Source organism: Populus euphratica, unplaced genomic scaffold (assembly GCF_000495115.2).
Source record: "Populus euphratica unplaced genomic scaffold, PopEup_1.0 scaffold3.1, whole genome shotgun sequence".
Classification (NCBI taxonomy): Eukaryota; Viridiplantae; Streptophyta; class Magnoliopsida; order Malpighiales; family Salicaceae; genus Populus; species Populus euphratica.
Window position 1 is genome coordinate 2846674 of NW_011499847.1, and position 13231 is coordinate 2859904.

The window sequence follows — 13231 nt, forward strand, 5'->3', positions numbered from 1 at the left end:
TGGGGCTGCGTTTACAGGGGCTGATTGTCTCGACATTAGAGCTGTCTCTCATATCATTTTTCGAAAGTAAACATCACATACTGTGCCATAACATGTCACTTGCATGGCGAGACCTAAACAAATTTAACACGAACAATCATGTGCTTTATAATTATTATTGTTATTCTTTTCTGGTCAATGTATTAACAGTATACTGGAGCCCAAATCAAGCTTGAAGCGATATTGGGAGGTAAGGGTTTACAAGATATAATTTGGCTAGGTGATCAGAACAATTCCAGACCGGATGAAGGCAGCTTCCATTATAACCTCCCGGGTCCCCTCGCTCCATCTTTCTCCTCCTCCGACTTTATTGTTAATCAGCGAGTCTCTCCCTATCCCCTAGTTGCTTAAACTTATACATGGACGTCTTGTATTATACCACAACTAAAGGCAAATGGGACCTATCTTTGTCAGTCTCATTTCTCCCATCGCTTTCTTCCTTGTCGTGATCGATAGAAAACTACTCTTTTGTTGCCCATTAAGTTTTTGGTGGCTTTCTTTACCTCAATATTCAAGCTGTTTCTACTTTATATATTTGGGGGTTCGGGTTTGACTTATACAGCCACAACTACAGTGTATTTTATCCGAAAATGCTTTTCCTTTGGCTTGCAACATAGCCCTGCATGATCACATGAACACTCCTGATACGATATTAAATATTAATTTAATTAAGGGTTTTTTCTTGCTGATTTATGAAACAACAATACTTAGCTAGAAGTGGGATTTTGTTCTTTTCTAGCAAATTCCACAGGCAAACAACGTACATTGAAAATGGAAAATAATTTATCTTACGGTCATTTTTTAATTTCTTTATACTGATCAGTGGTGATCTTATGATATATAATAATTGATAAATATGCAATTGTATTGGCCTTATCAAGAATCATGGATTCTACAAATATTTACACATCCTCTCAAAACGTCATTTTTTTCTCGCAATGATTTTTGATTATATGCATTTACATGGCATATTTTCTTAGTTACCCGCCCTAATTTTCGTTCACTGTACATATAATCAAAATAAAATAAAATATCTTGTTTTTAAAGATAATCCGATTATGGCTCCGGATTAAGGTTCTTCAATGGGTGCTGCCCCGCCTTCATTTCTCGTTCCGAATACTCTTGTCCTCCCCTCCTTCCCTGCCTTGACTTAAAATACCTCTAAAAATCACAGCGAGTTTTCTGCTCACCCTTGTTTGTAAAAGGATATCCCGTTCTGACATGGAATATGGATTTTCTTTCTTTTTAGTCTTTCAACTTTAGGAATTACTGGAAACTATAAATTCCATAAAAGAGATGAGATGGGAACGTGAAACCTTTTTTTTTCTCCGTTTTAATAATTATTCTCTTTCATTATAAAAAAAATAATTTATTTTCAATCAAGAATGAAGTAAGCTTTGTTTGTGGGTATATATATCTTCTCTATATAAATCAAATGGAAGCATTCTATAAATTTGATTTTTAAAAAGTATACTTATTAAAAGGATAATCACAAATTTCAAATAGAATTAATCTCACTCTTTAAAAAGAATATAAAGATATACAAATAAAAATAAAAAATAAATATACATTCTCTATATGTGAACCTCAAAAAAAATAAAATCACCCTCGATTATAATTAATTAGCAGGCAAACCCACGTACTGCTGCCTTGGACTAAACCTTCGAAAGAGGTGAACCATGGAATATATAATGCAACCATACTGAGGTCACATTGCCACTATAGAATTCATAGATGTCTGACCTTCGAGCAAGGTAAGGGGCGTCGATCACCACTTTTTCCATGGACAGTTTCATCAGGTTGCCACAATAGAATTTATAGATGTCTGACCTGGGAGTAAGGTAACTGACATCCCACTTGTTCCATGCATAGTTTTATCAGCTAATTGAAAAAAACAAGCACCATTGATTGGCATTCGAGAGATAATATTGAAGGTCCTCCTATCCTATCTTTGAATCGAAACAATAATGGAGGGGAGAGATACATATATAATGGGATGGGAAAGGAAGCATTGAGGCAATGAAAGATTACAGAAGATCCGATGCAAAGGAAATCCTAGCTCTTGCAGATCCTCTCGTCTCTATTGTAAGGTCTCGAGTGTGTATGTGTGCGTATGAGAGAGAAATGTTGGGCTCTTTGGAAACTGTTCTGTCTTTTGCTCCATTACCAATCATATACAGACGAATTAATACCGTGGGCCTTGATATTTTTTAATGAATCAGGGTGTTCTATTTTTTAATTTGTTAACTTTTTTTTGAGGCCAGAAGATGGGAGTTGTGATTCAATGTGGTTGTGGAACATATACACAAAAGAACTAAACACGGCACATATATATTCGACTTTGTTATAGATCCGATTCTCAAAAACAAATATGTTCGTGGTTATAATTACATTAATTATAACTTCCCTTAAATAACTTGAAATATTTTTTTTATAAGAAAGATTCAAATTTGAATTTTTTTGAGAAAAATATGAATATTCGTTAAGTAATATGTTGAGCAAATTATAAAATATTAAGAGTAAATATGAGTTCTTGCAATCGTAGACACCGAGTGCTTATTAAAAATCTTTATATCTATCTTTCAAAGTGCTCAAATGATATATATATATAGCATAATTTCTCAATTTATATATAGCATAATTTCTAAATTTGCCTATTTATTCACACGGCTGCAAGCTTTCTCTTTCATATCTCATCTGGTGTCAATTTGCCTCTCTCGAACACTACCTAATCTTGAAGAAACACCAACAAACCAGGGACACGCCTCTATAAGATGTTCAACTTTTTGTGCATTTCATGAGATAATCAAGTGCTAAGCAAGAAAGATGACGCATTGCTACATTTCTTCCTTGCCTCTTACCATTATAAACCATTATAAAGATTCTATATTTAAAGCTGCGAGTCCAAAACAAACGATATGTTTACATCATTTTTTTGTACTCTATAAAAGAATGGAACTCGAAACTTCGTTGGAAAGCAATCTTTCTCAGCGACGTCAAGGTTTCAATCTTCCTTCTAAATAAATAGCAATATATTTCCAAAAAGAATTTTAATTTTAATTTTATTTTTTCCTATATTATTTAAACCAACAGCATGTTATTAATTAATAGAATAATATTGGTAAGAAGATAATAAAGATAATATTTTTATTATTGCAACGGGTGAAAGCAGCAAGGCCGGGGTTAAGTTTGCGTCAAAATAACGTCTTTCCTCTGAGTATTTTACACCATGAACAATTTAACTGTGTGATTTGTCAAAATACAAAAAGTTTCATCCACCAAGATGATAAGGTCATGTTTTTTTTTTTTTTCTAGTCAAGTAGGAATTTTTTGAGTGAATCTTTGAATATTGCTAGTTATCATGTTTCACGTTAATTTGTAATAATATTGTCACATCAATATCCACGTGTACACACACACACACACTCTAATTAAGGAGGTTCACTAATAATTAGGTTACATTAACAGCAAGCGATCCACCCAAAAATAATACATTTACAGTTATCATGGTCGCGATCAGAGTAATATCTACCTAGCAGAAGCAGAATCACCAGTTTGGCATAGAAACCAGCTTCAAGCTGCATAGTCAACTTGGAAAAGCATATGTCCTTCTAGGACACGATCGAGCAACATTAAAATAAATACATCACTCTTTGACATGAACAAGATTAAATGTATCGATGTACTAGATATATATCCTTCTTCATTTCAACATATTGAACACTAGAGATGATGATATTGTACAAGTTTTTATGAAGGTTCGGCTCTATGTACTTGAATAGAAATGGGTATGAACGAATTTGCACCTTCATGGAGGCAAAGATGAAAATGGATAGAAAAACATTTGATTTAATCAGGTATTAAATAAGTAGAGTATCCTTGACTCGCTGAATCTCTGTACCCGAGTGTGAGTGTGTGTGTATAATTTACTATAATTTACTATATTTATCTAAAATAATTTGTATAATTTTTTAAAATGCTTTGTGGCCATCACCCTAATGGCTTCATGTGTTTTTTTATGTTCCCTTTAACTATTCCCAATAAAATTTGGATCCTATTCATGAATAATAAATAAATTAAAGGGCTCCTAACGCAATTTATCATTGCTTAATTAGATCATTTATTTTCTTCCATTAGAAAAAGTTCTTCGTAAATCGGCTAATTATTTGCACGTCATGATCAACCTTATGGAACGCGGGGTTCGCCAAAATTTTAACATCTTCGTCGTTCTCAATAGTCTCCGGGATCTTATTGTTACCGTTACTCCTGAACTTTGGTCAATGGGACACAAAAAATGAGAAACAAAACGAAGTGATTGAACATTTGAACCTCAATTTCAATTCTCCTGCCATTCCTTGTTCCAAGTCAAGAATTATTGCTTACCTATATACATAAAAACAAAGAAAGTCATCATGTACATGAATCCTGTTTCTTTTCCCCATTCATTGTATGATCGAAACAGGTTATAAATGGGGTGCGGGAATAGAGAAAAAGTTAGGTCCTATTAGCTTTCACAGCTCACACCAGCATCTTCCTCTCTTTTCACCTATAATAATATACTGAAAACTATTTATGTACCCTAAGAAACAAACGTGGTTCTCCATTTTAAATGACATGTACATGATATAACTTGGAAATATCTCGTGTGTTTTTTTTATCATTATAATTATTTTTTTATCAATTTTTATGTTGATCATATATTGTTTTTATTTAATTAAAAATGACTATCAATTTTAATATTAAGAGATTCATGAAAAAGTTATTTTTTAATCTCATTGAGCTGGTGATTTTTTTTATATATAAAAAAAACACGCACCCCTTTGACCATCAAACAAAATAACCCCTTTGTTCTATTTTTTTTTTGGTCATTTTATTTTTAATTTTTAATTCAAGAATAATGTAGTCTTTTTATCATAATATAAATATATTTTGAGAATTATGTAAGATTATTTTAATAATTATGTTTTTAAATATACAGTAAAAATACTAAGAAACTCTTGAATAAAATAATCTAATGCCTTCTACATAAGGATATTTTTATATTTTATAGAACAATATAATTATTATATTACCCTTATTATTCAGATTTTTTAACTTTGTCTTTAGAGGGTTTGTTTTAATTTTATCATAATTTATTTATTATTATTGTTTAACTCTAAAAGCATTTTTGATTTTGTAAAAAAAGAGAGCATTTTAACAGTGATTCTATCATATTATTTGATTTATCTTATATCTTTTTGTCTCTGAATAACATGTGTATAGTGGTCTGCTGTAAAGGTACCCGAAATTGCTTTAATTTGGCCGGCGGCAACGCGCGGCAAGATATCTAGTAATTTCCTTTTCTCTATGGCAGGGGGGAAGTAAGTGGGTCTCACCAAAATGAGACCATCAGATGGCCCTAACGGACCCAGATAGATTTTACATCTGGGCCTAGAATAGTGTGGTTTTCTTTTTGTGATGGCCGACATTCAAGTAGAAAGATGGTGAAAGCAACTTATCAAGACTCTGAATTCGTTGCCCAATGTCTACCTTTTGGCCCCATTACTTGTGGAATGTCTGAGGCAGTCTCTGTATGTGCTTCCAAATTAGCCGTAGCTCGAGTTTTCACCTTTCAGGTTTTCTTTTGCAGTGTGTGAATTTTATCTTTATCTTCTTCTTTTTTTAAAAAAAATTGAATCCGAAATGATAATGTGCATGAGTATACATTGTCATTTAGCATTCTTATTACATAATCTCTCGTTTATAATTTCTGGGATTTGTCAAATCTATAAAACTCACGATGAATTTCTCATAAATTTGACTTTCCTGACATCTTAGAATTTACCTGCTTTGTGCTTTTCACTATGAAAAATAAAAGGTTTATGGTTGTTATATGACATGTCAGTGTATTATTTACGATGCAGAGAGACAATATGCGGAGTTTGTCACTGTGGTATAATTTTTTTTAATTTTTAATTATTTTTTAAGTGTTTTTTTGCATATTTTAATATACTGATATTACAAATATTTTTTAAATATATTTTAAACAAAAAATATTTTGAAAATCAATGTTAATCATACAAACTGCAAGTATCTCTTTGGCTATGAAGGTTAAAGATTCTTTCCTGTTCCATCAAGAGTTGCTCTTGTGTTTATAAATTACAGGAAAACAAAGTCTTGAAAAATTCATAAAGAAGGAAGTATTTTTGCTAGCAAATTCTTGAAAAAAACATACTTCACTTTCTTGAGCCGAAAAAACGTGTTTCCAGGAAAGTGAAAGGAATTGAACAGTGTTAGGATAAATTGAAGGGATGCATGTATGCAAACAAGTCTAGTCAAACATCAAAGGGTCGGTCAAAGACAGTAAATGCCAGTTGCAGTATCAAAAGACAAGTGTAGAGACAAGCCCCATGTTCCAGATCTGTTGCGCATGAAACCAAACCCACATGCCACAAGCACTCTCTGTGGATTGGGTCAAGACATGCCTGGACCAAGTTTTCAGATGATCATAATTCATAAAGCCAATTCTATCCTACTCTAATCTGACTTCACTTCCAGTCCTGGCAATCTAGCCTCTTTAGAGAAGAACAATGCGGGCACCATTAGCTAGCTACAGCTGGGCGTTCATGATTGCATATTCACGACAAGAACACCAGAGCTAAATTTTATCCAAGATGCGGCCGTCACGTGTTTAAGCAAAGATTCCAGCCAGCTTGGAAATTTATCTAACAAGCTAGAATGTCTTGTATGTGCTTTAGCTGGCTGTTACATATGTGGAACCATACCAGAAGCATTGACCAAGTACAAGAATATCTAATGATTTCAACAACTGGTGATCAAAATTCTCCATCATCTCCCCATTTGAAGCGTTTTTGCAAGCAGTAGGTTCTATATGATTGTTAAGCAATATCATTGCTTGAAACCAATTAGTCAATCTTAAAATTAATTGAGAGATTACTATGAATAGAAGTACTGTCTCTGTCAAGATATACTAGAAGGATTAGATCCATTAATATTTAAATAGGAATGCTAAGAGAAACCTTAATTATCTGCTCCCGGGATCGAAGACAAAAGGAAAAGGAAACCCATTTTGTTAGAAGAGCTGGGGGGTACAACAAAATAGCTAGAAGTAAGAGAGACAATATCACTTGAGAGATCCTGGGTTTCCATAAGGAACAAGCAACATGAAGGGCCTGAGTTTATATATTCTATCGTTGAAGAGAGATCTTTATAGTTGGGATATTGGGGCATCTTAAGGAATGTTTCAGGGTGAGAAAAGGACAAGTGACCAGTGATGAGGATGGCCATAAGGACCAAGCTAGAACTTGGAGGATCTTTGCCACCATTACAAGGCCATGTGGGCGTGTTTCCATTATTTTTAGGCAAATATTAAATCAAATAATCTCACGCCTTGTCTATGTCCCCTTCCAATCCCCTTCAATACCTGCCAATTATTCTTAGAATTCCAGCTTGATATATAAAATTGAAAGTCATGCAACTTGCTTCTGTGTATACCTTTGATTAGACTATTAGAGAGGTCTTGACAAGCCTTAAAACTGATCAAGATTCCGGGGCTCAGTTGCAGTCATTAAGATAAGAAAACGAAAGGTCCATGAAATATAACGTGCACTTTCTGTTGTAGCTAGCTCTGAATCGACAACTCTACTGAAAGGAAATCAATTAATGTTCAAGGTTTTACCGCAAGAAACACCAATTTGTCTTCAAGTACAATTAATGCATGGAACAAGAAACACCAAGTTTCGCCTCAAAACATCATTGCTAAGATATTAAATCACAGACAACTTAGCATGATCTAGACCGCCCTTCACCGATTTGTCTTCAAGTACAATTAATGCATGGAGGTCATTCCTCAGCAACATTAACCTTGATGTCACATCCATGGGTTCGAATCATTATGGGACAGTGGGTAATGAAGAACAGGAGGTCATGCAAAAGAGTTGCTGTGTTATAGCATCGTCTCAGGATTTACATGGGGACATATGTCGTACCAAATGGATAATTGCTTGATTTAATTCTCCAGCTGTTTGCAAATGCAGCTCATGTTTCTCACTCTCATTATTTTCAGCTCACATTATATAATGAGGTTTGACATTTTTCCAGCTTAATGCTGCTTAATTCTTCTGAAATACTAGCTAGAAGCAATAAATTTTAAAACAAAATAATGGGAAAGTCAATATTCTATTAATTCACTCAACCGTCTTTTAATTTCTTCCCCCTTTCTATGAGCAACATTCAACAATCCTTAGCTACGTGAGGTACTTGAGAGGCAATAATTGCCATTGGAATTTGTTGTGTTAGAGTTGCTATGAGCCTTAAGATTTAAGACAAATTTTGCCCAGTGGCCCCATGAGCACATAATATATGCGCCAATTAGCCATTAATACAGCTCTGTAGCCGCATAGAACAGGAGCATAATGGATTGGTATCAATCTGTCCATACAAGCTAGACCCGTTGGACACCTGGTGGACTTTCGATGGATATTGTATTTGATTTTGAACCTTCTTGAGTAATTTCTTTCCATCACTTCAAGCATTATAATACTGATGTTGAATGCATTGAGGCCCATGAGAAAGTGTGGACTCATTACCTTGACAGCAGAAAGGCCTTTAGACGAAGATGGGGCAATTAAAACTGTGGGTTCCTCCAACCGGAAAGCTGGTGAGAAAACGAGTCCTTCAAGATTATGATGGGTGTAGGCAAAGTCAATATGATTTTGAGAGATCCAGCTGTATGGAGTTGTTATTAGAATATGATGATAAGTTTGAGATGCTAGATTATTGCTATTATTACCACCATTATTGTAACTTTTTGTGTGTCTTTTTTAGCATTCATGCGTGGGGAAAGTACACTTTAGGACTGGTCTTTGGTTACATGATGGTTTCGAAGGACTGCCCAAAAGGAATAAAGATTTTTGAGAGTGTGAAATGCTTTCTTAAAGAATCAAACTGCAAGATTTCAAAGACAGAATGAAGAAATTTTGTTATTGACGTCATGGAAATGATTTATACTCCTTTAGGCAAAAGCTGTAGAGAAAACATGGAGTCCATGATGATGGCAAGTCTTAAGTAATGCCATGTTAACAGTTAAAACTTTTATCATTCTTCTGCTCAATAAACCTCAATTAAAATTTGATGATATAATTTTTTTTGGATGCTAATGTTTCTACAATTGAAGTGCTTTAGTTCTACATTAATTCATCAAAATATTCTGGGATTCACTCCTTCTTTTTCAAAAGTGTATTGATTGTAAACCAGATTTCATTTAATAACTTTGCTTTGGGAATTTGCTGTCTTATTCGTAGAAAAATTCCATCTCTGTCACAAAGAAAAGGATTAAACATTAAAAATTAAAGAGAATACTGTTTCATTTTACTTTCTTAAAGAGTTGCGACCCGTTTACTCGTTCGCTAGTTTTTCACTGTACAGGAGGCCAGAGTCAAGAACTACGGAAAGAAAGACAGGGCATGGATACCACCAATTAAGGCTGTTCCAGGGCCCGTTCATCTCTACTAGCTTAATTGGACTAGGCGAACAATGTTCTCCTTTAAGCCCATTGTAGGAAACCCAGGTTTTGATTTAGCCCGTATAGATGTTTTTAACAGATAAATCCCGAGTCTGCTACCCGAGTCACACTGCTGCTGCGAACAAGGAATTGGTGACAAAGGACTTTTTCAATGTTGTGGAGGAGCTGATTACTGATAGAGAGGATGTTCCAATTAACGAGGAAATAAAGAAAACAACAACAAAAAACGGTTGTTTTTCTCAATCAGATAGAATACTGATATTGGTATAGAACTTGGTTTTTTGTGACTTCTGAAATGAAGCCATTAAGCGAGGTTAACTTTTAAGATTTGGAACTGGGGGCATTCCAGCCGAGGGTGATGAGCTTGTTGAATGCTGAACAAGCCTCCTTTCTAAAAGTACTATTCAATCAATGCCACCATCCTGATAATTGATGGGAATGAAAAGATTAGACAGAAGATTGACTTGATATGTACATAACTTGGCAATGCTAAACAGTCTATTTGAGGCTTGCAAAGACTGTAGCAGTGCAAGAACTTTGAAATGTAGATGGATTCACTGTTGACAGTCAAAAAAGAGAAATAAATCTTTCTCTATTCTCCAACTGACTGTCTTGCTCTCGCATTTAAAACCTTGGAGCTATCTCACACCGCATCTTTGAGTGAGGCAAAGCTTGGACGGGACTGCTGAATGGAATCCTTGAGCGTCCAGCTCAATGTGACCTATGATTATATAAAAACAATCTGTCTGAAGAACAATGCAACAAAATATCTCCATTTTCCAGGACACGTGTTGTAAATCTCCACTGGACAATTCAAGATCAATCTAGTTTCTATAACGATTTTGATCCGAGATTCAACACCACCATTCTCCTTCATCAACCATACCTCCATAGAACTCCCTTTCTATTGATCAGTAAAAGAAGAGAAATGTATGTTACTGTCCCTGCAGACCCCGATATGTAGTGTTCGATATTTCTCAATATTATCATCACTATAAAAAACAGGAGGCAACGAGAATGATCGAAACTGCTCCCTTTTGCTTCTGTTCCTGACGAACAAAACAATGAAGAGATCAATTAACAAGCGCACGTCAGTATCCTATAAGATCATGAAAATATCAACCACAAGGACTCTCCAGGTGTTAGTACCACCAAGTGTGCACAAGTCTACCATATATGAAATCCTAATAACCTTAAATTTCTAACAAATGCACCAAAATAACCCTCATGTCTAAATTGATCATCAAATCCCGCAACGCTTTTCCAGGTGCTATTGCCATGTGTGCAAACCTGAGTTTTCAAATCCTCCTTGTAAATATCTCTATGACAACTTTCTTCCTGGTTCAAAAAAAAGAAACAACCCCAAAATCTTAAATTTCTTGGTCTTGTGATCAAAACCAATCCCGCTTAATCTTGTGCAGAAATAATCCTTCCCTTTTAACATGTACTAAGACTCTTTATGTGCAGAACAGCAATACCTAATTTACCTTGACAAACCCACTGCAAGATTGAGAAAAGCGAATGAACTGGGCCAGAAGTTGAGCTTTGCTACAAGTTTAAAATAGTGGGTTCATCCCAGAAATTAAAGCCTATGAAGGTCGTTGAGCAAAGGGCCATAGGCCTGCTTCTTCAACCCTTTGAGCATCTACGAAATATAGGAACAGTACGGCACCTTTCTACGATCCATCTCTGTTTTTCTGGTCAAAACTCAAGCCACAAGATTATTCTCATCTGATATTTTCTTCTTTTTTTTCTCCCTTTTTCTACTCATGCTATTTCCCTTTTCTTTCTCCCTCCAATTTTTCTACTCATGCTATTTCCCTTTTCTTCATGTCAACTTGTGCTCCGACAGAAGTATCCATCACACCGTGGGTTGCATGATGCAATATTCGGAGGTGTGGTGGTTTTTTCAAGGTACAATAGCTTTTAAACACAAACTACATCTCTTAAAACTAAAAAATATGTTTTTTACTAAAATAAAATACAAGCTACCTCCCATCCAAACACACAGTGGTGCTAAAAAAGGCACTGTTGTTTATCTTTACTATGTTTTTTACTAAAATAAAACATAAGCTACCCCCATCCAAAGACGGCTGCTAAAAAAGGCACTGTTGTTTATCTTTATTACTATTTTATTGCTGAAAGAACACTTTTCTCCTCCTCACGGCCTCTCAAGTCTCATTCTATCCTTTAATCACGGATTCCCCTCTCTATGCAAGATCTCAGCTTGGGACGCAGGATTGCATATGGACCAGCTTGCGTGGATGGTGGTGTAGTGGTAGAGTTTTTTTAGCCCTTTTAGAGTTGCATTTTCTTTGCTTTCATGACCTAAAAATATAAAATGGGCCTTGGGAGAATTTTAAGGCCCGTCAAGGGTTCTTGGGCCAAATTCTTGTGAAAGGATGCCATACTAACCATAAAAGCACCTTTTATGGGCCCTTGCAACCTGCAAGCATGAACCATTAAAAATGGGAAATTGGTCTCAAGAGAGATAAAGCCCTCCTACATAATGAGTTGAACCCTTGCTCAAGCCCTGCATCAATTATTTTTTATTAAAAAAAATAGATATACAGACAGACTTCCTCCACAGCCAATAAATAACATTATACTTATCTTTTATATCAAAATGGAAATTTAAAGTAATATTATGAATGGAGTTAAATTGATCTTTTAGGGTGATTTAGTTCATATATTGGTAATTATAAAGTTTTTTGTAACACCCTTGTAAAATAATAAAGTATTTGTAAGAAGAAATTCCAAATACACGGCTAGTATGCATGCTACGGCCACCCTAAAATCCTCCACCACTAATCCACTTTAATTCCGCCACTTGGCGCAGGCTGCAACCGTAATAACCTTTGCCCATTAATGTGTCCTTTATCATTGTTGTCAGGTTTTTTTTAATTATTTTTTAATTAAAAATATATTAAAATATTTTTTATATTTAACACTTTAAAATTATAAAAAATATTTTAAATATTAATTTTATTTTTTTCAAGTAAAACAATTAAAAAACACTTAAAAAAATAAATTGAACTACATTATTAAACATAGTATAACTATTAGTAAACTGTTTAGGTATGAAAACAAATAGGAAATTAGATTATAAACATAAAAATTTAAGATATTTATTTATCTCACATAAAAATAATATTTTTGGGATATAATTAAACCCTCTATACATATAAAAGAATAAAAAACAAAGAAAAAAAATATATTTTTTGTATGTTTTTTTAATGGTATAGTAACATGTTTAGATAAACTTTAAATATTATAATAGAACTACATAACTTAATAAAATTATATAATTATTAATAAGATAATTATATTTTGAATTAAACTGAACAATTATTAGTTAATTCTATCTCAATAATTATAGATATTAAAATTAATTATAAAAATTAAAAAGAGTAAACTTAAAAAAAATAATCCTATTGAAATATATATATATATATATATATATATATATATATATATATATTCCATTAAAACTATAGAATATACAATAGAAACTAAAAACATAAGAAGAGAGTGTTTAGTAGAAATATTTTCCTTTTTATTCAACACCAACAATAACTAGCTTGACAACCTGTTCATCAGGCATTGGGAATGATATTTATGTGCTAAGCATGGCGCCCCTCTAGCTAGCTTGGTGTGAATTGTTAGCAC